At 42.3% G+C, this 26,953-nt stretch overlaps 2 long non-coding RNA genes across 3 annotated transcripts; one reads left to right on the forward strand and one right to left on the reverse strand.

The window, feature by feature from the left end:
• Positions 1–1,566: 1,566 nt before the first annotated feature.
• LOC309374478 lies at positions 1,567–23,839 on the reverse strand. The gene is made up of 4 exons (XR_014170600.1): positions 23,110–23,839; positions 5,290–5,379; positions 1,993–2,106; positions 1,567–1,672 (listed from the first exon to the last, which is right to left on the reverse strand). It is a non-coding gene; the product is annotated as an uncharacterized lncRNA (long non-coding RNA).
• On the forward strand, positions 22,731–26,628 carry LOC309374476. Of its 2 annotated transcripts, none has more exons than XR_014170597.1 (3): positions 22,731–22,959; positions 23,835–23,957; positions 24,305–26,628. It is a non-coding gene; the product is annotated as an uncharacterized lncRNA (long non-coding RNA). The 2 variants fall into 2 exon arrangements; XR_014170598.1 differs by having other exon boundaries at positions 22,731–22,952; positions 23,843–23,957.
• The last annotated feature ends 325 nt before the right edge of the window (positions 26,629–26,953 follow it).

Here is a 26,953-nt window from a genome sequence, read left to right on the forward strand (position 1 = left end):
ATCAGGGTCTTTTCCAGGGAGTCTTCTCTTCTCATGAGGTGGCCAAAGTATTGGAGCCTCAGCTTCACAATCTGTCCTTCCAGTGAGCACTCAGGGCTAATTTCCTTAAGACTGGATGCGTTTGATCTTCTTGCAGTCCATGGGACTCTCAAGAGTCTCCTCCAGCACCATAATTCAAAAGCATCAATTCTTCGGCGATCAGCCTTCTTTATGGTCCAGCTCTCACTTCCATACATCACTACTGGGAAAACCATGGCTTTAACTATGCGGACCTTTGTTGGCAAGGTGATGTCTCTGCTTTTTAAGATGCTGTCTAGGTTTGCCATCGCCTTTCTCCCAAGGAGCAGGCGTCTTTTAATTTCGTGACTGCTGTCACCATCTGCAGTGATCATGGAGCCCAAGAAAGTAAAATCTCTCACTGCCTCCATTTCTTCCCCTTCTATTTGCCAGCAGGTGATGGGCCCAGTGACCATGATCTTTGTTTTTTTGATGTTGAGCTTCAGACCATATTTTGCGCTCTCCTCTTTCACCCTCATTAAAAAGTTCTTACATATATATATATATATATATATATATATATATATATATATACACACACACACATACATACATACATGGAATCAGTTCACACATTAATTTGCTAGTAACCATAACATTTGTAAGCTGGTCAGATGTTTGAAAGCTGCTGCCCAAAGCTGTAGCAAGTGAATGTATGTACATATATATGTACATATATATGTACATATATACATACATATATACATACATTCACTTGCTACAGCTTTGGGCAGCAGCATTCAAACGTCTGACCAGCTCACAAATGTTATGGTTACTAGCAAATTAATGTGTGAACTGATTCCATTTAAAAGTATTGCACTGGAAATTAGCTGAAGCACTATATGTGGGATTAGGTCTATGATAATTCCTTCACAAATGTCACCTTTTGATATTATAGCCATGCATGAATTTTTACAATATACTGTATATATAAAAAAATGCTTAACATAGTAACAAAGAATGATCCCCACAAATAATCCAACAAAGAAACTGGTTTGACCACTTCAGCAGTTCCTTCTACAAAATAATGCAGTTTTACAGATAGCAAACCACAAGCTTGGATGGGAACCAAAAATGGCATCCAAACCAATGCACAAATCCTGCAAATCCTTGGATAAATCTTTTCTTATTTTATACTGGATTCTCAGGCCTATTTTTCTTCATGTAAATTTTGGAATGGTCCGTGCAGCATATAAACACACTTGGCAGAGACCACGTTACTGAGATGCAACAGAGAACTATAACCCATTCCTTGTTTATTGTTTGCATCACCGCTCCTAGTTAATGATAATACAACCATGCTGTTCAATATTTTTCTCCTATTAATCTGGTTGCCTCTAGCTTGCCGTTAGGATTACTTATTAATAAGCATCTCAGATAGCACAGAGAAGAACTCGAAAAACTTGCCAGAAGTGATGCAACCTTGGAAAGTATTGCAAGGCATGCCAGTTCAAACCCTCTGGGACTCAAAATTACTCCCACAGAGCTTGGTGGATATAGGAAACCTACCGTAACTCCTTACATCTCTGTCCTCAGATGAAAGCAAAGCAAGAAAGCAAACTCCTCTGACTGTCTACCCAGCCCCTGAAAAGGTTAATACTCTTCATCTGCAGAACTGCATTCAAAAACATAAAATAATACCCATTACAGCATCACTTGTGTGCTAATTGGCAAGACACACACAGCGATTTGATTGAACGTGTAGAATAATACTGATGTATATCATTCCCAAATTACCATTAGAGATTTGCAGACTTCTGCACCCATAAAACATTCACAAAAGTGTCACTGATTCAAATCAGTGTGGTTTCTGAAAAAGCCTGATAACAGTTAACATAAAGTACACTATTCTACAGCACCTCTTTTCATAGCTGATAGGGTTTTAACAGGATGCAGTTAAACAGAGTGACAACAAGAGTGCCAGATTTTGCTGACCTTGTTTAGGTGGCTAGCTCCAACCTACGTGAACCCTGATGCCAATGAGCTTCAAGAAGTCCTCAAAACTTATTTTTCTTTCCAGTCTGAATTCCTGGTGTTTTCATAAAGCTCCTGTGACAGTTTAGTGAAACAATCAGAATTTTGTCATGTAACTGAGAACTGGGAGAAAGTGAGGGCAGAACGAGTGCGGAAATTAAAGATGGTACAACTTAAGAGGAAACGGTTGAATTTGAATCCAAATACAAATACTGAGCCTTGTGGATACAATTCAGATGTTGGGTTTTGAATACCAAATTAACCTCACAAAACCTGAAGCTGAACATTTATGTTAAATTCATATTAAAATGTTAAGCTTCACTTGGTTTCTGGGCCTGTTTGTAAAACATTGCCTTGTTCTGTTTATATTCACAATTTGCAGAACTACATTAAAAAAAACAAGTTTGTTAAATCAGTTTCTACTAGAAAGAAAGAGAAATTATAATGTTGCTAGGCAGTCCTGCCAAGACAAACTTTGTTCCCAATCTCAAAGAAGACAATGAAGCATTTCATTTAAATACACATGCAGTACCTTGAATCTGACACATATTGAAAACATTAAACACACATTGCACCACAATTTGACTTTTTTTAAAATAGAGTCCAACTTGCAAAATATACATTTTTCTGTGTCCAATTTTGTCATTGTAGCATATTCATAAATTATTTCATGGTTGGTGTATCTGCCGATCTCCTATACTGAAATTAGTTTTGATAATGAACTCTCACTAACATGACAATGTATGACATCATCTCATTCAGCCTTCACAAAGTTGGTGCCCTCCAGATGTTTTCAACTACATCTTCCATCAGTCCTCAACAACAAAGGCTGTTTTAGATCCCCCTCCCCATAAGTATATTTAAGAACAACAAATCGCTCAAAACCAACAAATGGTCCAACTTTAGATCCAAACCAGGGGTTCATATTGCCTTCCATAGCATGTCCTCTTGGTAGACTGGTAGACTAGCTGCGGCCCCTCCTAGACAGAGATAGCCTGGTCGTAGCACGCATGTAGCAGTAAAAGCACTTTTGCTGGCTGGGAGGTGAATACCTACATTCACCTCCCAGTGCTTTCTGCTACAAATGGAGAAGCGCAGCCTGTTGCAGAAACCAGGAGGCTTGGGCAGCTAGTTCCACCCATAAAGAACAAGAGTAAGAAATTTGCCACAGCTGTAGTTGCTTTCCAAGGGTAGGAAAGAGGGTCTTTCTCTTTTAGCCACCTGCAGGACCTCACTAGGTGGGATTGCCCTTTAGATCACCCCTTTGAGGTGTGATGAGGGCAAAGGCACTTCCCTGGGTGACTGTTGAGAGCCTTGAGAGGTGAGGAGGGAACAGGGACGTAAATTAACCTAGCTTTTAAGTGAGGAATGTGATGAGAACATGAATGCAGCTCACCAGTGTATATCCAGTGTATTCATAGCAAGTATTTAGCAATTTTGCTATTTTATATTATTCTGATGGATTGATTGGTTGTATTGATTGTACTTTTATTGTATATGTTTCCTTTGCATTAATATTCTGGGAGCCTTTGTTCCAGAGAGTGGTGTATAAATAAAGCGTAACATAAAACGAAGTGATCCGTGATCTGATAACATCCCGTTTGGAGTTCTGTAATGCACTTTATATGGGGAACCTTTGTAGGTGGCTGGAGATGAGGCCTTCTGATTTGTGGAGTCGTGATTCTAGACCTTTTTCATTTCCCCAGGCATTTAAAGAATTTTTGGACCGATTGAGAGTATAGGTCTGGTTTTATGACAGCCTCAATTTTTGCTTATTTCAATATTTTATGGAATGAGACCTTATTGTATTTAAACTTGAATGCTACTCTGAGCTACTCTGTAGCTGAATTATTAAATTTCTGCAATCAGTCAGTATAATGAAAAGACAGTGTGTCCCAAAGTATGGAGATTCCTCCTAAAATGGAAGGATTTGTTTGTCTAAAGTAGCCAGTCTGTTTCTGGGCTCAGCTGAAAGTGCTGCTGTTATTATGATTGATTAACTGATGTTAATGTGAAAATTAATAAGATATACTCCAGAACCAGCACTAAAGCGAATTTCACAACTATGCAGGGCTCAAGAATCTCCCATTTCTGTTCTGTCTCATATACAATGCAGCTATTCTTTCCTGCTCCCTGCAGAGAGTCTTTGATCTACCCTATGACATTTCATGCACAGCCCACAAAGTTCCCTTCAGTTAAGGAATATTGCTCCCTCTTGTCCTCCGCCCCACTGCTGCACACCCTATTATGGCAACAGAGGACACACTGAACATGCTCAGTGACCCCTGATACCATCCCCGTGAGCCTAATTAATTACCATTTATGTGGGCCAGCTAGAGCACCTAGAAAATTAAATGGCCTTTGAAATTAAAACATGCACTGCTGATGAGCAATTAACACAGTGTGGAAAATAAAAGTAGTACAAGAGCACACCTAAACTAAAATTGCAGGACATTGAATCTGCTTAATCAGATTCAATAAATGTACAAGAGAAAACAAGGAGTGGATCCTCTTTCTGAGGAATTCTAAGACTAGTAGTGTCAACAATCTTAAAGCAGCCCAAATGGTCTGTGACATCTTACAGCTGACAACATGCAAACCAGTTTTGGTGCCCTTCACAGCCTCCCTGTCTTGTTTATTCAGTGTGGGCTGCAACACTAGGTAATCCCATTAAGTTTCAGCTGCTACACTATTCACAGTGATTTACTATCACACAGCAGTGGGGTTGTTTTAAAACAAGTTAAACCCAAATTTAAACTTGGGACTTGGCACTGGACCCAGTTTGTGTCACACAGCCCAAAAGGGTGGGGTGGGGGAGCCAAGTTGCTTATAAAAGATGGATTCATTTCATTTGTCCTCTGAGCCAAACAGTCTCAATTCCTTAGGCCTTGTGGTAATAGAACAGCATGGAATATGTTTTGCTCCAGCTAACCAGCCCTGAAACAAAAATCAGAAGCAATTTTGCATGTATCTTGCCAACATCTGAAAGCCAAAAACAGGGTAGATTTATAGACTTATCCTACCATCTGCTGTGCAAGGAAAAAGCAGAGGTCGTTTTCACAAGGAAGGATAGAACCCATTTTAGTCTGAGATGTGTCACTCCTGCTTTTAGTCTTTCATTAGCAAAATTAAGAAGAGAGTCGCTTTTAAAATCAGATGTACATTGTAATCAAATCCTCCCCAACCCAACCCACATCTGAATGACAAAAGCAGAAAGTGAAAAAAACAGTTTCACGTGATAATCCTTTATACACCTACCTGGGAGGGAGCCTGAGCCCAAGTGAACTCAGTGAAGCTTACTTCTGAGTAGGAAGGAACAGAGTAACATCTCTTTAAGGGATATTGCAACTATAAAAATAAATGAACAAACATCAGATCACATTGCAGATTAGTAGCCAAAGGGGAATAAACTTTATATCTTACTGGTCTGAAGGGAAATGAGAAGAGGAAAGAAGTAGAAGATTTCTGAGAAGGGAGAAAATTATAATCATGTGGTGTGTAACAGAGTGGTGGAAGATCTAAATAATTAAAATCCAAAATTAGCCATAGAGCCACTATGCAATTCCAGTGCTGTTTCCCATGGTGTATCCTGGGCAGTGGGGAAATGTCCCTCTGGATTATAAATTTTCAGCCACTCTTTACTGGTGGTTTTCTGGTGGCTTCAGACCTTTAACCAGGTCTGGGTTCAGACATCATCCTAAGCTATGCTTAACAGAAACCAATGTTTATAAAAAATATATATAAACATTGGTTAGTGAGTGCCTATTAACCATTGTCAGTAAACCATAGTTAGTGCACAGCTTCAGACAATTGTTTTTAACTGGGGTTAACAAATGCATAAATCATGATTTAGGAAACCAGAAAAGAATGTCTGAATCAGGTCTAAGTTATACTCAAGGCTCTAATGAATGAAGTAACTAGAAGAATTTATTTAACACAGTATTCAAATTAGGAGTGTGAGAAGTTACTTACGTGGACTTACAATGAGACAAGGAGACACCGAGATAAGGTCTATTACTTCCCTTTTATTATAACGCGTTTGCAAAGGCGGGCTCCCCGTCCCAGGGTGGTACGAAGAGCCCCGAACAATGGACGGGCAAGTGTATTTATCCCTATTGCTGCCGCCCTTCATTCGAAGCTTGGCTTACAATCTGTCTAATCATCAAAGACATGGTACTAATACATCATCCATTCTACACTCTCTAAACCTAACCTTATTTAGAGACTCTTTCTACTTCCTTATCTTGTTGACCTGGCTCCCCTGCAGCCGAACCCACGCTGGAATTTACAACAGCCCAACTCTGGAATTTACAACTGAGTTCGAGGCACACCTTTTTACTCCTTCTCACAATCCCCCCTCTTTTTGTATCTTGTCTCGAACTCACATAATAATTCTTGGGCTGTTATTTCTGCTTCCTCATCGGATGTGGGTACTGAGGCATATTGCATCTTCATGAAATAAGTGGATACCTTCCGTTCCGCTAGGAGGGACAAAGAATTATTGATGGTTCTAACAAAGATTGGCAGAACGCATGGAAGTAGTACGCATCCTGCCGCAATTAACCCAATTAGGGCCACTATGGCCTGCAGACCAGGTAATTTAGGGAACCATGAACCAAACATATCCTTAAGGTTGCCAATACACATGAGCCGACCCAATTTAAAGGTAACCTATTGTAAGCATAGCTCTCACAAGCCCAGTAAAACCCATCGGGGGTTGTCCATTCTAGCATTCTGTTCTCCGGGTCTAGGAGAAAGCTCATATTGGTAATATTTCCGAGGGGAGAGGGCCAAGTTTTATTATTATTCCCTTGACTCCACCACTGTTTGTCCTCCCATTGTCCTATACAAGGGAGTGTCCCCACATGCGTTCCATTTATTCGGCTGGTGTTCCTGGTGAAGCATTCTGTCCCAACTAGGTGATTAGAGATTTGCCATACCTCGTTACCCAAATGCTTATAAGTGTAATTGTTTTGTGTTTTATATACCTCCGTATAGTTTACTTCATGAGCCACCCATGGCCACTGATCCCCCATTTGTTCCTCCACATACAAAACAATTTTTCACCGTTAATTCCTTGGCTATAGTCTCAGCTAAACTCAGGAACATATTATGGGCTTTAGGGGGTAGGGGAAGGGTATTTAAATGCTGTACTTCTTCCTCAAAATCTTCGAATACTGATATGGGTTGTCTTGTTACCTTAGTTGTGTGTATTTGTATGATGAGATATCCATAAGGATCTTTTCCAGTCCCATCAATGCCTATACCTATGTGCACAAATTTAGGCGAAGTAGAAGGTCTCTCGCTCGCCCATAGACATACTGGGTTGCATTTTCCTGTGGAGCAGTCGGTGGAGGCAGCTCCCCTAGTGAGATTTATTCCCTCAGGGCCTCTATAGGTGGGCTGTTTATTAACTCCCTCTGAGTACCAATAATTATATACCCCGGCCCCAGCCCCCACGTTGCTTCCTTTTATTCTCTGGAAAAGGTACTTTCTTTCCTGTAAATATGATTGTTCCCATCCACGATTTCCACACCAGACCCCTGCCCCTCCATTTGGGCCCTGTCCTTTATCTATTGCGATACAAGCATCAAAACAGACCATAATCCTGCCCTCTCCCCTTGTTGTATTATGTGCTATATAACCCTGTCGGTTTTGGGCCAAGGAAAACATACTTCTCCCCACACCAGCTCGATTAGCGGTTCCGCCCTTATATCCGTAAACATATATACTGGAAGTTATGGGTCCCACCGCCAGGGGTTCATAGCATTCCGTCTTGTTTCCTTTTACCCTACATCTATAATATTGAGTTTGGTTGTGAACACAAGGATCTAACTGTTGAACACATTCTGGCGCTATATTATAATACATTAGGGTCTGTGTGATTTTATTGCCTGTTCGGGTTGTCTGGATGCACTCGGTGCACTGGGGTTCCGATTGGGTTGCCCATGAAGTGGCCCATCCTATTAATACTATTCCTAATACTTGCCAGTTACCTTTCATGTGTGGGGTTCAAATAGATTAAAGCTTGCCTCACCGTTGGGGTTTCTGCTAATTGGCACGTTACCTCCCCTCCTAATTTCACTTCACAATATTGGAGTATAACGTCCTCTATAAAGATGATGCTGCACCTTTCAGTACAATGCACACACTGCACACACCCTTCGCAATGTTGACAGCAACAGCACTCGAAAAAAAAACACACACAGGTACAAAACAAACACATCACAGTCTAGGTGCGCCCTTCTGGATCCCGGTTCCTGATTTGGTAAGCGTAACTTTCAGCGGATTATTTGGACTAGTCACTGCTGTCCAATTTTCAGGTGGAGCTCTTTTCACCCGGTGGTAATGGGTCCATCCATGCTCTCTGGTCCGTACTGCTGATTCGGTTGTGAGCAGGACCTGGTATGGGCCTTCCCAACTCGGGCTGAGTTTCTCCGTCCGCCAAGCCTTTATCAGGACCAGGTCTCCGGGCTGAAAGGTGTGCTGTTGCTCCAGGAGCGGGGGCCGCTGTGCTAGTATGCCTTGTCTGTGGAAAGATAACAGAGACTGGGACAGTGACTGCAAATATTTCCTGATAAACTGATCCCTGAACTCGATTTGAGGGTTTCCTAATACTACCAAATATGGGTGACCCATCATCATCTCAAAAGGGGACAGACCAGTGTCTTTTCGGGGAGCTACCCTCATCCTTAATAGTGCCAAAGGGAGATTTTTCGTCCAAGGCAGCCCATTTTCAAGATATAACTTAGTCAAATGTTTTTTTATTTCCCCATTCGCCCGTTCCACCTTTCCGCTGCTCTCAGGGTGCCAGGACGTGTGGAAACTCCACATAATCCCCACAGTACCTCCTGCATTGCTTTTTTGGTGAAATGAGTTCCCCTATCAGAGTCTATGACTTCTATTATTCCATACCGAGGAAGAATGTGTTCCAGAATGGCTTTGCTAACCACCTGAGCTGTGGCCCTACGGCTAGGGAAGGCCTCAATCCAACCTGTCAAATGATCTTTAAATATCAACAAATACTTCTGCCCCCCCCTTTCTGGCAGTTCGGTAAAATCTACTTGTACTCTCTGGAAGGGCCATACCGCTAGAGGCCGCCCACCCCTTTCAGTTTTCCTTGCCCGGGCTTTGTTAACCTTTTGACATATCAGACACTTCCATGCGATGGCGTGCGCCATCGGCCACATGTCTCTACTCCAATACACTGACTTCACCAAATTCACCATTCCCTCCGTGCCTAAATGACTTCCTTCATGTATTTTCTCCAATATATTTAACATAGTTGATTTTGGAAGGACCATTTGCTTTTCCGGAGTCTCCCAACTTTCTCCTTTTCTTTCCCATCCCTCCTTTTCCATCTATTCTTTCTCCTTTTGAGTGAACACTAAATCTTTTACATCCTGCGGGTCAATCACAGGTACTTGCAGGACACATTGTTTAAATATTTCCTTCCTTGGTTCCCCCTCCGCCGCTTCTCGCGCTCGGAGATCAGCCCATGCATTTCCCTGTTCCTCCGAACTGTATCCTTTGGTGTGGGCGAGGATGTGCACAATGCCTATCTTCCGAGGTCCCATCAGGGATTCTAGTAGCCGCTCGAGTAAAGCAACGTGTTCAATTTGTTTCCCATCCGCCTTTATGAAGCCCCTTTCTCTCCAGGTCCGACCGAAAGTATGCACCACTCCCCATGCATATCTTGAGTCAGTCCAGATTGTCACATCTAACCCGGTTGCCAATTCCAGGGCTCGGGTTAGCGCCATTACTTCACATTTCTGGGCTGACCACGTGCTAGGGAGGGCCCCACTCTCTATCGTCTCCCCGTCTTCCTTGACCACTGCGTATCCCGACCTTCTTTTTCCTTCCCTCACATAACTAGATCCATCTACGAACCATCTTTCCCCTTCCGTTAGAGGTACCTCGCTTAGATCTTCCCTAACTTTGGCCATTAATTCTATATCTTTAAGGCAATCATGCTCCTCTAGTTCCCATTCTTGCCGCTCCCCTCTTAGGAATTCCGCTGGATTCAAATTTCTATCTGTCCCTATGGTTATATCATTTCCAGTTCTGAGTATCCCTTCATATTGCACTAGGCGCCTGTCCGTCATCCAGGTGGGTGCAGCACCTGTCAGTACTGCGCCTATCTGATGAGGGCTGTGCACTATCAGTGCTCCCCCAAAGGTCAATTTCCTGCTTTCCAATACTAATTCGGCCGCTGCAGCCACCGCTTGAATGCACGCCGGCCATCCTCTAACCACTGGTTTTAAGGTTGCGCTTAGATAAGCTACTGGCTGATATCGCCCCCCTCTTTTCTGAGCCAGGACTCCTACTGCCGTCTGAGCAGCCGCTGTCACATACAAGTGGAACGGCTGCTGTAGATTTGGCAGGGCCAGAGCCGGACTAGTTATTAAAGTTTTCTTAATTTCTTCCCACCTGGCCTTATCTTCCTCGTCCCATTGCACCTCCTCTTGTTTTCCTGTCAGTTTCCTATTCAAAAACTGAGTCAACTTTGAATACTGATCTATCCACAATCTGCAATATCCCAATAATCCTAACATTCTTCTTACATCAGTTTTATCTTTAGGTGGTCGTAGTTCCATGATCCCTTTTACTCTATCTGGGTCTAATTGCCTTATCATCCCAAGCCAACAAAACCTGTCCCAAAGGACTATTTGGATCTATGGGGTCTTTGGTCCCATTACTGGGGCCCCTTTTACATGTACTCTGACTCTTTCCCATACTCTATTATGTCTCTTTTTCGTTCACTCACACAATCACGCGGAATCGCCTGGCCGTTTCCCTCGCGGGAGAACGGAACCGCAAGCTAATCCTCCCGCCGGGGTCCCAGGCCCCCCGGTCCACACTCACGCGTCCGTTTGGAACCTCTCTTTCATACAGAGACCACACACCAACAACACCCAATATTCCCCTTCCCAGGGATATATTACCAAGATACTCACCCCCTTCAGTCTAGTGCCTCCTTCTCGGTGGCTGGTAAACTGGCAGGCGTCCCTGCAGGGCGAGGCAGTCCCCGACTGCGGCGGTCCCAGACCACCAGTCTTTCAGAATATCTTAAGTCGGTTCTCCGTCCTTCCAGCTCCCGGAACCTGTCACCGCGGGCCCTGAGCAACAGATCTCTCCGAAAATCGGAGTGCCGGCTGATCCGTTCCCCAGCCCCCGCCGAGCAGGTCGTCGAGAGCCCCACGTCGTTGGGCGCCAAAAATTGTGAGAAGTTACTTACGTGGACTTACAATGAGACAAGGAGACACCGAGATAAGGTCTATTACTTCCCTTTTATTATAACGCGTTTGCAAAGGCGGGCTCCCCGTCCCAGGGTGGTACGAAGAGCCCCGAACAATGGACGGGCAAGTGTATTTATCCCTATTGCTGCCGCCCTTCATTCGAAGCTTGGCTTGCAATCTGTCTAATCATCAAAGACATGGTACTAATACATCATCCATTCTACACTCTCTAAACCTAACCTTATTTAGAGACTCTTTCTACTTCCTTATCTTGTTGACCTGGCTCCCCTGCAGCCGAACCCACGCTGGAATTTACAACAGCCCAACTCTGGAATTTACAACTGAGTTCGAGGCACACCTTTTTACTCCTTCTCACAGGAGCATCATCATAAGGTTAGGTATATGGTTCTGCTTTTGAATGTCACACAGTACTTAATTATCCCCCTGCATCTAACTTGAAATGTTAGATAGAGACATTACTAGTCTGGCATTCATTCACTTCTTCATCCACAGTTTCCATTCTATATTCCATATACAGTGCATGAGTGTTTTTAATGTTTTGGAAATTACTGATTTGCTAACCACCATGTTAACACATTATAGAGGGAGGAGAAATATATTAAAAATACTCTTTTCACACACACACACATCTTGTTTTAATTGCCTTTAGAAAAATACTTTGCTTCACATACAGACTTTCATGTTATCTCTAATGAAAATAGGGATTTCCCCCTATTATTATTATTATTATTATTATTATTTCCCTGCCTATCTCACTGAGTTGCCCCAGCCACTCTGAGTGACTTCCAAAATATATAAAAACATAATAAAACATTAAACATTAAAAAAAACTTCTGTATACAGGGCTCCCTTCAGGTATCTTCCAAAGATTATATACTGTGGTTACTTATTTCCTTGACTCGGGGGTCACATAACTCCATGCCCTTCAACATTTCTCCTATGAAGACAGGGACATCCTAAGGAAAAGCAGGACATTCTGGGATCAAACCAGAAACTGGGATGGCTTCTGTAAATCTGGGACTGTCCCTGGAAAATAGGGACACTTGGAGGGTCTGTTATCTTACTGTTTATGGCAGAATCATTTTTATATTTGACCCTCAGTCTAAGAGGATGACCAAGTGCACTGGAGGGAAGTCTCCTGTACCAGAAGAGGGAATTTTGGCAGGTACAGCTTGCCATGGTGTAAGACTCTTAAAAGGTACAGCAGCCCTGCCTTCCCACTGCCCAGCTTCACCTACTCTATTCCACAGCAATCTCAAAGCTCCCCTTTTGTGTTTGTGGGCTACATCACTCCTAATGCTTTGGCAAGGCATTTGCTGCCTAACAAAGAATGAAAGGTAGGGAGCTTCACTCATACATTAAACACTGTGCCCACCAAGCTGCAGTCATTGTTTGGTAGGTGCTTGCTGTTCAACTAAAGCAATTTGCTTTTTTTAAAAAACAAAAAACTAAACCCTGCAGGTTAGATGCAAAGGCACATTTAGCATTTAACTTCACACATAGTTTGGCCCTCAATGTCAATACAGTGGACACTCAGGTTGCGAACGTGATCCGTGTGGGAGGGACTTTTGCAATCCGCAGCGTTCGCAACCCACAGTGCCGCATCTGCGCACACGCGGTTTGCAATTCGGCGCTTCTGCGCATGCACCGAAACCCGGAAGTAACCAGTTCCAGTACTTCCAGGTTTGGCGCGGTGTGCAACCCGAAAACACGCAACCTGAAGCGTCCGTAACCCGAGGTATGACTGTGTAAAGGAAAAGCAGCAAGACCAGTAACTTAGCTTGCTAGCATTATTCTTGCAGACAAGAAGTTGGAGGGGCAGGGACTTATCCACTTTTCACTTTGGCTAAACTGGTAATGTCTTTTTAAAAAGTAAGATTTCCTTTAAGCAGGGGTTGTTCAACAAGAGCAATGTAATTCTCTATCCCACCTTCATTATGCACTCAAGCTTTTAAAGCCAGGAAATGAATTGCTAATGCCCCTCATAAATCTCACACTGCCCAAATACTTCAGGTGACCCCCGGGACAAGCGATTCCTTTACTTCCTCACGCTTCTCATGTCTGTCTGCCGCAGCTTCTCATCCACCTTCAGGCTTGAGAAATTTTCTGTGAAAAGGAATGGTAGCACATAGTTCCCCAGTTCACTCAAGAAAGGATTAGAGAGCCTACAAAAGTTAAAGTCAGGCTGCAATGCTGTCCCCTGGCTTATCTGGAAGAAGTCTTCATAGGAAAGAGTGGGACTGATGTGTAAGGAAACAAGGATAGGTGGTAAGGGTATGCTTGCTTCCAGATTTGAAGGATGCTTAGTTCTTTCAGATCAAACAAGTGGCCCTCAGGAAGAACTCAATAAATTGTAAAAGGGGCCCATCATTTAAGTATTTCTATTCTGTGCATATAGGATTGCAAACCTAACCAGTCTCCCCACTACAAAACTGGTGACAATGGGCCTTGTGAACAAGACTGTAAGAAGCACATGTGTTTACTTCCTAGAATTCAGTAAGATCTAGATTTAGGAGGGATGTGCAAGGAGGGGTGTTCATCAGAAAATATATGAAAGAAAGGGAATCAAGTGGGAAAACCAGAGGAAGAAGAAAATAAATGGTCAGGGTCTTCAGGGTCAGGAGGAGAGAGGAGCAGGTGGTGGAGCAAATCAGGGAGGTTTAATGAACTGAGTGGCTTGTCCCTAACAATGGAGGGAGAACCTAATCTTACCCTTGGATCTGTACACATATGGACTTACAATAACAAATAAGTGCCACAATGGAAATCAATCCATCAGCGCCATCTAACAGGGTGGACAGGAAGGAAAAGAACCAGACTGCAAGTTTGCCTTACTTCTCGTAAAGAAAAGAAAAGAAAAGAAAAGAAAAGAGAACTCAGATAAAAGTAAATCTGTTTGCATGTATCCATTTCAGTACTTTTTTTTCTTTTTTTTTTGCATCTGATGGCCTTTTCACTATAATTTCTTGCTTTAATCAGTCTCACTAATAGCACCATTAGGAAGTCTCAATGGACAATAAAAACCACCAGCTTTTTTCTGGAATGAATCCTGCTTGTTTACCATTTCTTTTCTTCTTTTTAAAGTAATTTTTTAAATTAGTTTTTCAACATACTCCCAATAATAGCCAAATTATAACAACAATTAATTCCCAAAATATACAATTATCAAAGTGCCAATCAACTTCCAATTAATACATTTTAGTTAAAGTGGCTCCCCACATGGTGGATTGGGTGCATATCCAATCTTATATCACTGTGTTCCATAATCTTTAATTAATGTCAGTTACATTTCAGTTATAATAATAATCCCTTAGTCAACAGCTACATAATTATTTCCATTCATGTTACAATATATAAATGTATAAAGCTTCAAATGAGAAACTCAAACTATTATCTTTATTTTGTCCTGCGTGTGAAAACTGTTATATCCATGGAGATTCCTTCTGTCCATATATGGTGTTGTCTCTTTCCCTTCTCAGCTGTTGTTTTCTCCCATTGTGGTTTGGGGTGGAAGCCACAGAACTGAATCTTGAAGTTTCTCAGAGGTCTTATCCATGTGTCGGTAAACTAAGGCCTGGGGGCCGGATCCAGCCCACAGACGGTCCAGGAATCGCTGCATGGATTGGCGTGGGGATTCTGTTTGTTTGGGCTGTGCCATATTTTTTTCCTGCACCATTTCAATTCCCACACACACATACAATGTGGTGGTGCCTCCTCCCTCCCTCCTCCTGGCTTTCACCCGCCCTGTCTGGAGGAGGAAGGGGGTGGGTTTTGTTGAGCCGCGGTTGGCTGAGCGCCATTTTAAGCTGCCCCTCTCCAGAGCCAGCCCTTTCGTGCCGCTCATCATCCTGCCGCCGCTGCCAGCCCCTGCTGCTCGCAACACACAGGGGCTCGTCCGGTGCTTTGGAGAAGGGAGGGGAGAGTCGGGGGGATTTTATTTCTCTTCAAAATATAGTCTGACCCCCCCCCAAGGTCTGAGGGACAGTGAACTGGCCCCCTGCGAACAAAGTTTGCTGACCCCTGGTCTTATCTCTCCGTTCCTTGCTTTAATGTCTCAGAACAGGTGACAGTGTGCTAGAAACCATTCTGTCTCACTAGTAAAAACATGTCGCGGATCTTCGCCATTTCCCCCTCAGCCTAGGAAAAGATGGGCAGTTTTCAAACGCACTGAAGATGTAATACTCCTTTCCAACTCCCAGAATCTCTGCAACATTCTTATCACAGCCCCCAAATTCTTTTCCTTCCAGCAAGAGATTTATGGCCCATTTAACTTTATCTCAGATTACATTCAGTCAGTAGCACATACACATCTCAGTCTCTTTTTTCTTGTCTGTTGTTTTTAAACGGAGGTGAGGGGAATTACTCTGCCTTTCCAACACAGCCATACTTGAGCTTCCCCTCCCCCTCCTTTCTTCATTTCAGATCACATGCAGTTTAGCTTAGCTCTGGGGAGTTTTATCCATAACCAGCACCTGGTGTGAAGTCTGGAGCCAGAGTCAGGAATGTAGCAGGGGATGAGCCAGGAAGATTTCCCACACTAGAGACTGATGAGTTCAAAAGGGTGGTATGAACCTGCCAAAGGTCAGTTGGAGACTTATATAGCTAGCTGTTCTGCTACTAGATTATGTGTTAGATTAATGTTTGCAGGCAGGTTTTTCTCTTCTCCCAATTGGACCCAGGTAGACCATTTCTACTGAGTAGACCCCCGACAAGAGAGACATCTGGCAGCGAAACAGGCACTTCTCTGGCAACTCTTAGCTTCCTCTAGGGTCCATTGCTGTCTTTACTCTTGACGTTTGCAGGAAGATGGGGGAGAATTGGGGATCAAGACAGTGTTCAGGATGGGGGAGGGCTTGGAGACCCCAGGCAAGGCACTCCAGAGATGGGTCGCTTCAGGCTACTACTGTGAGTTCCTTCTGGTCTTCTATAGGATTGGGGTTCTCTGTAGGTCCTTAAGCTTTTTCATCAGAAGAGGTCTCTCCATGGTCTGGGTTAGACTGAATCCTGACAAATTTTATCCCTCTGCCTTCTATTTTAAATTGATTTGCCTCTGTGGTTTTACTTATTTGCTCTTGGCTTTGGCTTAACTGTTATGATCTTATTGTACTGTTTTTATTTGTTGCTTACATTGCCTTTTTATTCTAATGGTGTGTTTTTTATGTTGTCAGCCCCCAGAGAACTTTTGTTATAGTGTGGCATATAAATCATGTAAATAAAAAAATGTCTGTGTGTGCAACCCTCCTACGTCAGGTTTTTCTTAGGAAATACATTATTTGTTACCCTTTTCTTTAACTGTAGATTACTAACAAATGTGTGACATGCCCAGTATCAATCTACTCTATTAGAGACTTGGATCGGGCCTCTGCCTCTCTCTAACTTTACCTCAGAGCTCAAGCCCAGATTGATTATAAAAAAGCAGCCGAAAAATTTCAGTTGTGCACTGTTCTGATGAATCAACTAAATTATGCTTTGAGCCTATGGTAAGCCATGCCTGGACTGACAGTAATGGATAATGGACAGAAGTCTCACCGGTTATGATAAGTCAGCACAGGTTGACTGAAAAAACAATGCGGCCATGTGCTCTAAAGGTTGTATGAAATTAGTCAGGCAACATTAAATGTTGAAGCTGTAACTAAGTCTAGATGAATGTGAATAGGCCAGAAGAATCAAATGACCAACAGGTCAGTCAACATCCATGTAAAAAGTCTACTCATGCTGACTATGCTAAGAGTCAATGTAGTCCACTGGGCAAAAGGATACAAGTGAATCAGAGCTCTACACCTGTTCCGATCAACTACCTGTGTTCCTATGGCAAAACTCTGAGACTCAATATACCATCTGAAAAACAGCACACTAATCCCATTTAGAAGTTATCCTTGGGTATCTGTGATCAAGTTCCATAAATCCTTGGCTATTAATATAGCAGCTGAAGCTACATAAAGAGAAGAGCCATTATTGTTTGGATACACAAATGAAAGAGCTGTTTCGGCCGAACTCAGGTGTTTGAACAAGTAGTTGCCAATTAAAGTAATTCAAACAAATCTCTTGTTCCTTTAGGAAAGAGCAGCAGAAGGGCACATGCAAAAGAATTCTGTGTAGGCACCATCACATCAAATAAGAAGAGAACAAAAGGGAGAACATTCTAGCTGTAGAGTAACTGAAGAAGCTAAATAGCAGAGCTATAAAAAAAACACAAGCAAGGAGTCACTAGTATATTTGCAAATTTTTAGCAAACAGTAATATAAATGATAAAGTTGATTGATAAAGTTCACTAAGCAATTAAACAAGACCCTTTTCATATCAAAGTCATTTTAGCTAACCAAACTGAAGAAGTCATCTCCCATTTTTCCCACATCAGATACATTTCTTTGATGCTGTATTCAAACTTCTTCTCAAGCCAAATGGGTGTTTAGCATGGTCAGTATGAAAAGCGTTATTCCCAGTGGGAATGGGATGTCTGAATTAAGTCTTTCCACACTTGAAACAATGGCAATAATGTGATTGGTAGGACGCGGGTGGTGCTGTGGGTTAAACCACAGAGCCTAGGACTTGCCAATCAGAAGGCCGGTGGTTCGAATCCCCGCGACAGGGTGAGCTCCTGTTGCTCGATCCCTGCTCCTGCCCACCTAGCAGCTCGAAAGCACATCAAAGTGCAAGTAGATAAATAGGTACTGCTCCGGCAGGAAGGTAAACGGCGTTTCCGTGCGCTGCTCTGGTTCGCCAGAAGCGGCTTAGTCATACTGGCCGCATGACCTGGAAGCTGTACGCCGGCTCCCTCAGCCAATAAAGCGAGATGAGCGTCGCAATCCCAGAGTCAGTCATGACTGGACCTAATGGTCAGGGGCCCCTTTACCTTTAAGACAGATGTGGTGCAAGAGCCTGTGTGATGTAGCAGTTAGAGTAGGATAGGGAAGTAGGTTCAAATATTCACTCAGCCACGAAATTCATTGGGTGACCTTGGGACAGTGATGTTCTCTCAGGAAAATCTATGCTCAGGTAGCCTGAGTGGTGCTCTTCAGATCTTTTGGACTCTCATCAGCATCTGCAAGGATGGCCAATGTTCAGAAATTATAGGACTTGGAACCCAAAACTTCTGATTAGCATTACATTGACCATCCCTGACTTACATCACTGGGCAGTTGTGAGGCAAAGAAGCTTGTATTCTGTCCTGGAAGGGCGAGATACAGATGTAATAGTACCTAAATACTAGCAGCTTGAAATTCACAAGGCATATCCTGTCAGAATAGCCCATTTGATTTACCGTTCTGTGCTGTAGGGATGTAAAACATGTGACCTTCTATATTTTGTTTTGGACTCCAGTTCCCTCCAGCATCAGCCAAGATGACTAATGATCAGGAGCATGGGTAGGCAAACTAAAGCCCGGATGCTGGATCTGGCCCAATCGCCTTCTAAATCCGGCCCGCGCATGGTCCGGGAATCAGCGTGATGTTACATGAGTAGAATGTGTCCTTTTATTTAAAATGCATCTCTGGGTTATTTGTGGGGCATAGGAATTTGTTCATCCCCTCCCCCCCAAAAAAATATTGTCCGGCCCCCCACAAGGTCTGAGGGACAGTGGACCAGCCCCCTGCTGAAAAAGTTTACTGACCAGGAGCAACAGGAGTTGTAGTCTAACATCTGTAAGGTTCCACATCGCTTGCCATACACAAAGCTCCTGCTTGTCTCTGATATTTCCCTTCCCTTTCTGTAAAACAAAAGTGTTTTAAGTCCCCCCGCCCCAGCTACCATTTTCTGACAGGAAGTAGAGCCATATCATCTTTCTGCATTACATTTAACTGTGATTCAGCAGCTAGTGGGACTTGCCAACTTAATCCAGCCCTAAGAATATACTACAGGGTACTACAGGGCAAAAGAGGACACTGATTTGCAAAAAAAATGTACACATGCTAATTTATATCTGGAGATGTAATTAAACTATAATTTAAATAGAAATACTACATATCACCAGAGCAGGGAAGACTGTGACTAACTAGGTGGACAATGTGCCTGCTCTTCAGGTACTGTTGACTTTGGTACTTTTGCTCTCCCTTCTCAGGGTTTTTTTAAATCTTTAAACCAAACTTGGATTGGATAGTCATTCAAACAGATGGTTCTCCTCTGCAAAATAAGACACTTTGCCACCCTAGTTTCTGGCCAAACAACCACAAACAAGAATTGTCACAACACCACATTGAATTCAAGAAACATTTTGGAACTGTGAAATAAAGGACAGTTTATGTTGATTGTCCAGATTTGAGCATTATTTATCTATTAATTCACTTTTCACCCATTTGAATTAGACCAGAATAGCGCACGCACACAGACACACACTTGAATTTGTATAGGTCTTTCCTGTTCATACCAGTAGGAGGTGTTCCCTTTTGTGTTTGTCCCCACTTTCTAATCTGTGGGTTCTATTATGCTCATCAAGTACTGACAGGGCATGCAAACAGATAGCTGCATGCACACCTTGTTGTTTAAAAAAATCCCCACCCAGGAAGTGTGCAAAATCATAGTTAGGCAATTATAATTTTTCAGCACACAGTTTTTAATATGTGTTGCTTGTGCAGTTTTCTAGTTTTGTGCAAATCAGAGGGATCAAAAGAAAATATGTAAAAGGCTTTGCTCTGGTCAGGAGTGTGCCAAAACAGTTAAAAGCATGGCCAGAAAAGAAATGAAAGCATTGAGGCAGTGGGCATGGAAAGAGGAGTAGCTGAAAGTGATGATTGTTCTACCCACCCCAAAACACTAAAACAAATTGTCTGCTACCCAAAGTGGAGCAGATTGGAACCTGATTTCCCACAGTTTATCAGATTATCCTCATATCAGTTAAACCTGAATTTACAGCAGGAAAGCACTGAGATTCGTGGCTGAGGATAATGTCATGTGGACTGTGCAAATTAAATGGGAACGCAAACAGCTGCAAACACACAATAAACTCGGGTGTGGACAAGTCCATTCTGTGAAAATGTTCTTACACACAAGGAATAAAAAATGAAGGCACCAGTTATATTCTATGGATATTACATGTTCAGCTCTTCAGAACACAGGCCCCCTCAAGCAAGCTCATTTCTCCTTAATGGGGTGCAAGCTTACAACTTTCAAGCAGATCTTTTAATTGCAGTACGGCTTTAGCTGAGTTATAGCAATGGAACATTTTTTTAAAAAATCAGCAGGTAAGGCAGAATGACTTTGGAAGCACAAGTAAGAGATGCATGGATGAATCTGTGCATTAAACATTCCTCTTCTCCCTCCGCAAAAGAATCTGGGTTACCAAAAAAACAACCAGAAAAGGAAAGGGAGCTAATGTAGGAGGGGGGAGAGAGATGGGAAGCTTAACTTTTATTTATTTTTGTGTGATCATTTAGATTACGATGGGGAGTGGGGGGGTGGGGGAAGTATTAATGTATAATCTTTTCCCTGTGCTATACAACACTGCCTGCTTTTAATTTGGTATTAAATTGAAACACTCATTTTGAGTGGCTTTGAACGGCAGCCAAAGCCTCTGCTTGCATTGTGTTGGCAGCTGGGTAGCCTTCTCAGCCTTTTATTCCCCCCTCCCTCCTCTCCTTCTTCATCTACCATGCCTTTTTCAGACCACTGAATGCACTTGTCACAATTCCAGGGTTTTAAGCTTTGCCTTGTCTTCAAGTTGACATACCAACTGACTGACAACACAGGTGAATTGGAGGGCTGCCCTGACTGCTGAAGTTTGCACACTCTTTATACAAATGCCACACTAATTCCTAACAAAATGCCAAAGCCATGAACATCTTGGCTCAGTTGTCAAGGCGGCACAAGAAGTAGAAAACCTGAAATGTAAATAGCAGAGGCACATTTGGGGTAGGGGGAACCCTGGCTTTAGTCGTTCGCTATCTTGACAGGTTTTTGGAAGCTTTTGTGCAAGTTCACATGAGGGGAAGGCACCCCAAAGAGGGATCCAGTACAGGCCAAACTCTGTTGGAAGAAGCAAACATCCACTTCAATTAGCTGGTCATTCCCTTTTTATCGTATTATAAACTTTCTCTGTAGGCTACTCACAAAACAGTTGAGGTAGAAGTTTGGGGGGGGGCTGCCTTTATTTTAGACCATCAAAACACAAAGTTTTGTGAAGCTAAAGAATTCATCGCAGCTTCGACCCTTTCTCTTAATTATTAGCATTCACAAAACAGCGAGGGTGTGTGGGGGGGGGAAGTGGCCTCTTTTCAACTGGGCTGTGAAGGGAGCTCTGCTTATCACAACAGGTGCACAGGCCACTCACAAAACCAGAAGCAGCCCAACATTGAAATGCTAAGAAATTACTTGTTCTCTTTGTCAGCTGCTCACACAAGCAGTGTAAAGCCTACTTGGAAGGAGATATTGTGTCCTTGTAAAGGACAGAAGGTGGGAGGGGTGTGTGAAAGGTTACGATTGAAAAGGGGTGGCGAAGGCTAGAGGGAAGGGAGGAGAAGATGACAGGCAAAACTCAGCAGGCTGTTTTCAGAGGACATTTGAAATACAAAATAGGGAAGATGGTAGATTAAAATTGGGCTGGGCTGGTGTAGGAATATTTGAGCTTCCAAGCAATATCAGATTCTGGTTAGCCTGATGTAGGGTGCTGCATATTCCTCTACCAACAGATAGTTAAAGGTAACATCTTTCCTAATTTTATATACAGTACAACAGCAGCTGTCTATTGCAAAAAGAAATTGGAAGATCTTCTCTTTTAAAAAATGCACACCAGCATGTACAAGATCAGAAGGGTAATGGTTTTATAAAATATCAACCCATTGGCTGCCTTAAATAGCCAATTAAAAACTGACCAAGTTCCAAAATTCAGCTACAATATATACATAGGAAAAAACACACTAGTTGAGGTCTCTCTCAAATGACCACCTCTTCATACAGGATATGTGCACTTCAACCCACATACAGCATACCCTCCGACATTTCTCCGATGAAAATAAGCACGTCCTATTCCATAATGACAGTTTTACTATTTATACCCCACCAATCTGACTGGGTTGCACAAGCCACTCTGGGCAGCTTCCAACATATATTGAAAAATAGTAAAAAAAAATTATAAAACTTCCCCATATAGGATTGTCTTCAGACGGCTGGGGGGGGTACCTCCATACCCTCCAACATTTCGCCAATGAAAATAGGGCCATCCTAAGGAAAAGCGGGACATTCTGGGATTAAATCAGAAACTGGGATGGCTTCTCTAAATCAGGGATGTCCCTGGAAAAAAACAGGGCACTTGGAGGGTCTGATACAGCCGGTTAACAAGGAATAGCCGCTCTGCCAGGAAAGGAATACACCATAGCCTACAACAAGGAAATGCAAGTGAATGCAGCAGACTTTTAATAGATGAGGATATTATAATAGAGAGAGTTGAATTGCATGGCACAAAGGGGTCACAAGTATCCAGTCCTGTTCTAGGGCAGTGTTCTCAACCGGTGGACCGCTTTCAGGTGGGCCCCAAGGCCTCCTCACTTGCCTTGCCCCTCAGCTGCGCCACAACCTTTTGCTTAGACCAACAGCAGCACTGACAAACTCATTGCAATCTGAGTAAAGGTGGACAGGAGACAGGGAAGTTCAGGTGAGTGGGAACAGAAGAAAAGTTTCTCCCTTCTGAGGGGAAAGGGCCATAGCAGGTATCGAAGGAAATTAGAAAGAGAGGTGAAACGTTAATATTTATTATCATCAATAAATATGGTTGTTGTTTTTAAAATTTATGGAATAGAAAGGAAAGGGGTTATAGGAGGAATAAGTTACATTATTATTATTATTATTACTACTACTACTACAATATTTATATACAATATTTATATCCCACCTTTCCAAGAACTTCATGGCTTGAGTGGGTATTTGAACCCAGGAAGGAAGACACTGGCAGCTTTTCTTTTCTTTTCTTTTCTTTCCTTTTCTGGGTGGAGGAGATGAGGTACAAGCTGAGTGTGAAAGGAGAGTGGGAGAAGAAGTTGCAGGAAATGCGTGACAGTCCTCTGAGAGGAAAAAAATATACAGTGGTACTTTGGGTTACATACGCTTCAGGTTACAGACTCCGCTAATCCAGAAATAGTGCTTCAGGTTAAGAACTTTGCTTCAGGATGAGAACAGAAATTGTGCTCTGGCGGCGCGGCAGCAGCGGGAGGCCCCATTAGCTAAAATGGTGCTTCAGGTTAAGAACAGCTTCAGGTTAAGAACAGACCTCCAGAACGAATTAAGTTCTTAACCCGAGGTACCACTGTAAAAGGAAATAAAGCCTTCTTCAGTTAGAGACTCTACGCCAGCAAATTCAATACCTCCAGAGCAAATGGACTTAACTTGAGGAAAGCTGAAATATGGAACTCTTTGCCACAAGGAAAAAAACAGCGGCAAAAAACCTTACCTAAGTCATCCTTGGAAATGGCTATCAGTAGACAGCAGTGTCAGCCTGCTGGTTATGCCATCTCTGCTTCCGTTTTTGCGACTGGCTCTGCGTCTGCATCACCATTTTGCAGTGATAACAGAAGGTAACAGCTTGCTTCTCTTCCTCATAAGATTTGTATTACTTTCCAGTATCCCAGGCCTTGAAAAAGTTGTGCTTCGTCCCCATTGCCTCACTTCCTGAGAGGGAAACCAGGCCCCTTCTCAACTCTGATCCCTCAGTCGCCTCACAAATTCCAAGTTTCAATCGATAAGGTAAGTTCCGTTACAGATATTGTTACTGTCGATATTTAGAGCATTTGGGGGGGTGTCCTAACATTCTGGCATAGACTACCATTTAACTACAGCTATGTTTGGCCAGTAGGATATTTCTGACAAGACACAAACGACATTTCAGTGGAACTACACACACTGTCCATAAATGATTATGTATGTGCCTCCTGCTGATGAGCCTAATATCTGAGGTATTGTTTGCCTTGCACTTTTCTGTCCTCTAAGAATAAAACATCAGAAGTGACTCCAAAGTGATGTTTTCAATCTGCAGCCTCCTCCTCCCTGGATTCTCTCTTGAGTGCTGCATAAATTTTGTTATGTCTTTCCAGAGCCTGACATTGCTTTACATCTGTTGAATCTTAATTTCCGAAGGATTATGTCCCTGTTTATTTTAAACCAGCTATGGAATTGTGTGCAAACCAGTCAGCCTCTCAGATAGCAGCAGTTATTCCTGGAACAACTCTCTTAGAAGGCATACCATGAAAATACCCCACCACCACAACAAAACAAAACAAAACAAAACAAACAACAGCAGCAACAATAACAACAGCCCCATAGTGGGAGAAAATGCTTTTTTGCTTGGCATTATGAAAACAGAACTAATATTTTATGGGCCAATATTAAATTGAGGCAAGAAGAAATTCAGGCAGAAATTCCTAGCATCAGGAGATGGGACTCATAGGAAATCACTTCTCTTTTGCAGTATGAAAACCACACTGAGGAGGCCAGCACTGACAAGGAGAGTTTATTTGGAGACTTGGATTGATCCATAGGCCCAGAATATATTTCCTGGTGTGCCAATAGGATTATCAAACAATCCTTAATCATGGCTACTGTGAGGCCAGAACACTAGGTCATATCCAGCTGTGTCGTTCTGCTGTTGGAAGGCTCTTGTTGGATGTTGGAGGCCAGGGAGCAGGAATGTTTCTTAACTGTTTATTATTAAATACTTATTGCATCTTTGCTGAAAGGGCATATGCTCAGATAATCTTAATTAAGTACTACTGAGAGTTCTATTGATACTATATGTTATTGTCAATATTTTCTCTTCTAGTTAAATCATTGACAACTATTACATCCTGTGTTCCTAGAAGTTGCATTTGTATTTTAGAATGAGAATCCCAGAGTGATGCAAAATTAGATACTAATTTTAGCAAAAACAGCTCCTCATAAAATATATGGTTCATTTCATTACTGTGCCCCGTGTGCTTTTTTCTTTTTAACTCCCATGATCCTGGAGCATGTCACCTAATAGTTGTTTGCAATTGAAAGCATTTCGTTTAGAATAGCATCACTGTTAACAACTGCTACTACAAATATATCAGTTTTAAAGCATGTCTTCCCTTTGCCCATCAAATCCTGAAAATGTAGTCTGGTGGGGATACAGAGAAATTCTGTTAGAGATCATTAGACTACATCACAGAACCACGGTTCCTTAGCAGCCACTTTAAATCTCTAGTGTGGATAGTTCTTTTGTGGAGGAAGACCACAATCTAATAAGCAAGCATAATTCTGTGCTGGATTGTGGCCAAAAAAATAATTACATGGAAATGGTTGGTGATGTTGGTGTAAGCAATTTGCTAAGCTAATGACACACCCAGTTTAATTGATTAATAACTAGTGGTTGAAAATTAAAAAACAAAAGTCAGAAAAGAAATTGCAGCAGTTTAAGAGACCCATCCTGAATAGAATAAATACAATGTTTGAATATCTGACCACAGGTATCAACTATATTTTCCCCTAAAGACTGTTATACAAGAAGAGCCCTTTTAAAATTGGCTAACTTTTCGCAAACATTCAGTAATCTCTGTGAAATGAATGGACAGCTTTGTTGATGCAAAATACAGGTTTAGAATCACATATCCTGCATCTTTCTTTGGATGATAAATTTTCTAAAATAAGACCGGCTGTTGGGCAACAAAACTGCAGTTTTATTGTTGAACATCAAAGCAAAATGAATGCATTGTTCTATGTTTTACAGTTCCCTTATGGTGCTTAAACAGTGCTAAGGGGCTACCCCCTCATTTGGCTAGGTTTTCATACTAAAATAATCAAGCCAAAACTTTTCTATTTATATTTTAAAGAACTTGGAATTAAGTGAAATTCGGAAATCCTACACACACTTGGCAAGAGAAGCCTGCACTGCAGTCCTTCAAGTCTTATATGTAACAGCTTTCTGCAGAAATGCCATCCATAGATGTTTACTGAATCAAGTGCTACGTCTTAAAAGATTTACAGCTTTAATGGAAACCCAAATTTTTCACTGTAAAATATAAATATAAATATGCCTAGATTATATATTCCATTTTATAGGTAATGTTTTGGGTGTTCACATAATTCACATACGGTAATTCACATATGGGTTTACACATATGAGAAGTTCTCCAACCTCTCTCACCACCAAGGAAACATAACAAGCAAATAGAAAGAGAACCTACCCAAGTGACGCTGACACAAAACCCCCACACATACACTAGGTGAAAGAACATAAGCTTTAGCACCCCACCCCCTCTCCCGTTTGCCCTCTTTTCTTCCCAACCCTATACTGCATATAACACCAATGTCTCACAACAAATGTAACTGATCTGTAGAAAACACAACCTGGAAGAAAGAGACAATGCATGTGCTTTTGTAAACAAGGAAAATCTTTAATAAAAATTATTTAAACATAAAACATGGGAAGTTCTTGAGGCATCTTACAACACAAATAGGCAATGGTAGACTAAAGGGGAGTGAATATGTATATACATCTGCCCCTAGTTCTCCAGTGTTCCAACAAGTGTCACTCTGCAGCTGAATTTATGGCCTGGAACTGACTGTGCTGATCTGAAGTTGCTGAAGTCCATTTAAAATCCAAAGGTGCAATGTATGGAGCTTACAAACTGTGCCAAAGAGCTCCTGCAGGTAATTAGGAGCAGCTTTGCTCATTGGATGGGCTGGAGCATCACTTTCCATCACTGGCAGCAGTATATTCCATT

Source organism: Podarcis melisellensis, assembly GCF_964234715.1.
Source record: "Podarcis melisellensis genome assembly, chromosome: 7".
Classification (NCBI taxonomy): domain Eukaryota; kingdom Metazoa; phylum Chordata; class Lepidosauria; order Squamata; family Lacertidae; genus Podarcis; species Podarcis melisellensis.